This window comes from Spinacia oleracea, chromosome 4 (genome assembly GCF_020520425.1).
Source record: "Spinacia oleracea cultivar Varoflay chromosome 4, BTI_SOV_V1, whole genome shotgun sequence".
NCBI lineage: Eukaryota > Viridiplantae > Streptophyta > Magnoliopsida > Caryophyllales > Amaranthaceae > Spinacia > Spinacia oleracea.
The window spans coordinates 37,316-43,337 of record NC_079490.1 but is presented as its reverse complement, the minus strand read 5'-3'; the positions used below and the strand labels follow the sequence as shown (position 1 = coordinate 43,337).

The 6,022-nt window shown below is 37.0% G+C and overlaps 1 long non-coding RNA gene across 1 annotated transcript; it reads left to right on the top strand.

Moving 5' to 3' along the window:
* Positions 1 to 299: 299 nt before the first annotated feature.
* LOC130459945 (uncharacterized) lies at positions 300 to 1,638 on the top strand. The gene is made up of 2 exons (XR_008919700.1): positions 300 to 437; positions 1,457 to 1,638. It is a non-coding gene; the product is annotated as an uncharacterized lncRNA (long non-coding RNA).
* The last annotated feature ends 4,384 nt before the right edge of the window (positions 1,639 to 6,022 follow it).

Here is a 6,022-nt window from a genome sequence, read left to right as displayed (position 1 = left end):
CAGATTACACAATTGAATTGAAATAAGAGTTTTTAATTATTAAAGTGTGAATTTTTAAGGTTTTTAATGATTAAATCATAATAGAATGACTATATATTATTAAAGCTATTATTTTTACGATTTTAAGAACGTTGATTATGTTTTGTGGACGTTTGAAATTATTCTATATTGCTGGAAATTTTAAAAGGGATGTTTTATTGGAGTTTAGAACGTTTTGGGATCATTAGTTTAATAGTTATTATGCTTGGAGATTATTTAATTAAGTTTCGATATTGGGGAATGTTCTAAATAGGTTTAGGATGTATTTAGAATACGTTAGTGTTGCTGTAAATTATTAGGAATTGATTTGGGTACGTTTCTTGATTATTTTAGGCGGAGAATTCTTTGTGGGCGACTTTTGAATTCGTTAAAGTGGCCTATCAGTTTGTTTACACAAGGTACGTACATACCTGTGTGCTTGGAATGTGTGTGATTTGTGGAAACCATGTTGAAATGATTCATGAACTTCGTTATGTTGAAATGATTAAGGAACTTGGTTATGTTGAAATTGTTGATGAACTAGATTATGTTGAAAGCGCATGTTTAATATTGTTGGATGGACATGTTAAGCATATATATTTCGTTATGAGAATTATAGCATGTTGGTATGGATGATTGATGCGAACATGCTGGTTGGGAACATTAAATTATTATATATGTTGATTCAGATCGATTGTTCATTGTTCCCTTTTAGCTTTTCACTACTTTATAAGGGCCGAGGACCTTGTTTAGTAAGTTGAAACCTTATACCCATATAGAGGGGTTTATCAGTATCAAAGGAAAGGTTGAATTAATTGGAATAAGTCTTGTGTGACGTCTCTGTGATCACTGGTTTAATTCAAAGATAAAAGAAGTTGTGTTTACTTGTTGAATATAATATTTATGTTTGATGAGTCATAACCAAGTATTAAAAGTTAAGTCATGTAAAGTGAAAATGAGTAGCAATAGCTTTAGACTGTGCACGTCTAAAGTGACGGACAATCAGGAGTTGGGGTCATGGGTAGCCTATGGCTTTTTCTGGGGCCGGATTGATCACCGGTTCTATTTTTATTCAAAAGTCCCTCGATATCGCAGGTCATTGGGGTTTACGGAGTCGCGCCCGTACCTCGTCTTCCTTAGTGAAGAAGAAGAAGTTTCTAGTAGACAACTCAGTCCATTGACTATTTCAATTTAAATAATGTTAATGATACAAAAGTCTAGTTCAGTCAAATATAGTCTTCAAGTCAATATATCTTGATTATCCTTGCTTATGTTTTATTTAGTACCATGTTAGGATTGTTCGTTTAATAGAATCATGTTAGGATTATTATTGATTTGGTATGTAGTACTCAGCTTTGCTGATTACGTGCTTTTGCTTGTGCATGTTGATCATGGCTATGCCTTATTGATCCTGTGATGACCCAATCTTGGTGAGCAGTCTCTAAGGATCAATAAGCATTGTCCATCTGCAGGTTTGAAGATGATGCATCATTGGGGATCGGGATTAGAGAGCTTGTAGTTAGATTTGCTTTATTAAGTGATTTGGTTTGTTAACTTAAATTTGAAATTTGTCGTACTATTCGTATTTCCTTATTTCAGTTAAATGGGTTTTGGACTAAATCTGTAATCGATTATTTATAAACCTAAAGTTAGTTTTATGTTTTCCGCTGCAAAATTCTGAATAAGCCGTTACGTTTTCACACGGGCGATAATGCCTTGATAATTCTCTACGTTTTATATTAAAAGATTATTTTAGAAAAGAGAGAATTGTCGGGGTGTTACAAAAGCGGCCTATTTTTTCACCCACTAGTAGGCCGTGCATTCAGAAATTCGAGAATTAGAGTTTCAATTTTTCCTAAAATGGGTGCCCTGAAACGAAAGCCCTGAATTATGACCCCATAACTTGGTGCTCGGGAATGATTTTGACCGGATTTTTTTTTAAAAGTTGCCTATTTTTTCACCCACAATTAGGCCGTGCATTCATAAATTCGAGAATTAGAGTTTCAATTTTCTCTAAAATGGGTGCCCTGAAACGAAAGCCCTGAATTATGACCCCATAACTTGGTGCTCGAGAATGATTTTGACCGGATTCTTTTTTAAAATTTGCCTATTTTTTCACCCACTATTAGGCCGTGCATTCAGAAATGCGAGAATTAGAGTTTCAATTTTCCCTAAAATGGGTGTCCTGAAACGAAAGCCCTGAATTATGACCCGATAACTTGGTGCTCGGGAAAGATTTTGACCGGATTCTTTTTTTAAAGTTGCCTATTTTTTCACCCACTATTAGGCCGTGCATTCAGAAATTCGAGAATTAGAGTTTCAATTTTCCCTAAAATGGGTGCCCTGAAACGAAAGCCCTGAATTATGACCCCATAACTTGGTGCTCGGGAATGATTTTGACCGGATTCTTTTTTAAAAGCTGCCTATTTTTTCACCCTCTATTAGGCCGTGAATTCAGAAATTCGAGAATTAGAGTTTCCATTTTTCCTAAAATGGGTGCCCTGAAACGAAAGCCCTGAATTATGACCCCATAACTTGGTGCTCGGGAATGATTTTGACCGGATTCTTTTTTAAAAGTTGCCAATTTTATTACCCACAATTAGGCCGTGCATTCATAAATTCGAGAATTAGAGTTTCAATTTTCTCTAAAATGGGTGCCCTGAAACGAAAGCCCTGAATTATGACCCCATAACTTGGTGCTCGAGAATGATTTTGACCGGATTCTTTTTTAAAATTTGCCTATTTTTTCACCCACTATTAGGCCATGCATTCAGAAATGCGAGAATTAGAGTTTCAATTTTCCCTAAAATGGGTGTCCTGAAACGAAAGCCCTGAATTATTACCCGATAACTTGGTGCTCGGGAATGATTTTGACCGGATTCTTTTTTAAACGTTGCCTATTTTTTCACCCACTATTAGGCCGTGCATTCAGAAATTCGAGAATTAGAGTTTCAATTTTCCCTAAAATTGGTGCCCTGAAACGAAAGCCCTTAATTATGACCCCATAACTAGGTGCTCGGGAATGATTTTGACCGGATTCTTTTTTAAAAGTTGCCTATTTTTTCACCCACTATTAGTCCGTGCAATCAGAAATTCGAGAATTAGAGTTTCAATTTTCCCTTAAATCGGTGCCCAGAAACGAAAGCCCTGAATTATGACCCCATAACTTGGTGCTCGGGAATGATTTTGACCGGATTCTTTTTTAAAAGTTGCCTGCTTTTTCACCCACTATTAGGCCGTTCATTCAGAAATTCGAGAATTAGAGTTTCAATTTTTCCTAAAATGGGTGCCCTGAAACGAAAGCCCTGAATTATGACCCCATAACTTGGTGCTCGGGAATGATTTTGACCAGATTCTTTTTTAAAAGTTGGCTATTTTTTCACCCACTATTAGGCCGTGCATTCAGAAAATCGAGAAATAGAGTTTCAATTTTTCCTAAAATGGGTGCCTTGAAACGAAAGCCCTGAATTATGACCCCATAACTTGGTGCTCGGGAATGATTTTGACCGGATTATTTTTTAAAAGCGGCCTATTTTTTCACCCACTAGTAGGCCGTGCATTCAGAAATTCGAGAATTAGAGTTTCAATTTTTCCTAAAATGGGTGCCCTGAAACGAAAGCCCTGAATTATGACCCCATAACTTGGTGCTCGGGAATGATTTTGACCGGATTTTTTTTTAAAAGTTGCCTATTTTTTCACCCACAATTAGGCCGTGCATTCATAAATTCGAGAATTAGAGTTTCAATTTTCTCTAAAATGGGTGCCCTGAAACGAAAGCCCTGAATTATGACCCCATAACTTGGTGCTCGAGAATGATTTTGACCGGATTCTTTTTTAAAATTTGCCTATTTTTTCACCCACTATTAGGCCGTGCATTCAGAAATGCGAGAATTAGAGTTTCAATTTTCCCTAAAATGGGTGTCCTGAAACGAAAGCCCTGAATTATGACCCGATAACTTGGTGCTCGGGAAAGATTTTGACCGGATTCTTTTTTTAAAGTTGCCTATTTTTTCACCCACTATTAGGCCGTGCATTCAGAAATTCGAGAATTAGAGTTTCAATTTTCCCTAAAATGGGTGCCCTGAAACGAAAGCCCTGAATTATGACCCCATAACTTGGTGCTCGGGAATGATTTTGACCTGATTCTTTTTTAAAAGCTGTCTATTTTTTCACCCTCTATTAGGCCGTGCATTCAGATATTCGAGAATTAGAGTTTCAATTTTTCCTAAAATGGGTGCCCTGAAACGAAAGCCCTGAATTATGACCCCATAACTTGGTGCTCGGGAATGATTTTGACCGGATTCTTTTTTAAAAGTTGCCAATTTTATTACCCACAATTAGGCCGTGCATTCATAAATTCGAGAATTAGAGTTTCAATTTTCTCTAAAATGGTTGCCCTGAAACGAAAGCCCTGAATTATGACCCCATAACTTGGTGCTCGAGAATGATTTTGACCGGATTTTTTTTTAAAATTTTCCTATTTTTTCACCCACTATTAGGCCATGCATTCAGAAATGCGAGAATTAGAGTTTCAATTTTCCCTAAAATGGGTGTCCTGAAACGAAAGCCCTGAATTATTACCCGATAACTTGGTGCTCGGGAATGATTTTGACCGGATTCTTTTTTAAACGTTGCCTATTTTTTCACCCACTATTAGGCCGTGCATTCAGAAATTCGAGAATTAGAGTTTCAATTTTCCCTAAAATTGGTGCCCTGAAACGAAAGCCCTTAATTATGACCCCATAACTAGGTGCTCGGGAATGATTTTGAGCGGATTCTTTTTTAAAAGTTGCCTATTTTTTCACCCACTATTAGTCCGTGCATTCAGAAATTCGAGAATTAGAGTTTCAATTTTCCCTTAAATCGGTGCCCAGAAACGAAAGCCCTGAATTATGACCCCATAACTTGGTGCTCGGGAATGATTTTGACCGGATTCTTTTTTAAAAGTTGCCTACTTTTTCACCCACTATTAGGCCGTTCATTCAGAAATTCGAGAATTAGAGTTTCAATTTTTCCTAAAATGGGTGCCCTGAAACGAAAGCCCTGAATTATGACCCCATAACTTGTTGCTCGGGAATGATTTTGACCGGATTCTTTTTTAAAAGTTGCCTATTTTTCACCCACAATTAAGTCGTGCATTCAGAAATTCAGGAATTAGAGTTTCAATTTTCCCTATAATGGGTGCCATAAAACGAAAGCCCTGAATTATGATCCCATAACTTGGTGCTCGGGAATGATTTTGACCGGATTCTTTTTTAAAAGTTGCCTATTTTTTCACCCACTATTAGGCCGTGCATTCATAAATTCGAGAATAAGAGTTTCAATTTTCCCTAAAATGGGTGCCCTGAAACGAAAGCCCTGAATTATGACCCCATAACTTGGTGCACGGGAATGATTTTGACCTGATTCGTTTTTAAAAGTTGTCTACTTTTTCACCCACTATTGGGCCGTGCATTCAGAAATTCGAGAATTAGAGTTTCAATTTTTCCTAAAATGGGTGCCCTGAAACGAAAGCCCTGAATTATGACCCCATAACTTGTTGCTCGGGAATGATTTTGACCGGATTATTTTTAAAAATTTGCCTATTTTTCCCCCACAATTAGGCCGTGCATTCAGAAATTCAGGAATTAGAGTTTCAATTTTCCCTATAATGGGTGCCCTAAAACGAAAGCCCTGAATTATGACCCCATAACTTGGTGCTCGGGAATAATTTTGACCGGATTCTTTTTTAAAAGTTGCCTATTTTTTCACCCACTATTAGGCCGTGCATTCATAAATTCGAGAAATAGAGTTTCAATTTTTCCTAAAATGGGTGCCCTAAAACGGAAGCCCTAAATTATGACCCCATAACTTGGTGCTCGGGAATGATTTTGACCGGATGCTTTTTTAAAAGTTGCCTATTTCTTCACCCACTATTAGGCCGTGCATTCAGAAATTCGAGAATTAGAGTTTTAATTTTTCCTTAAATGGGTGCTCTAAAACGAAAGCCCTGAATTATGACCCC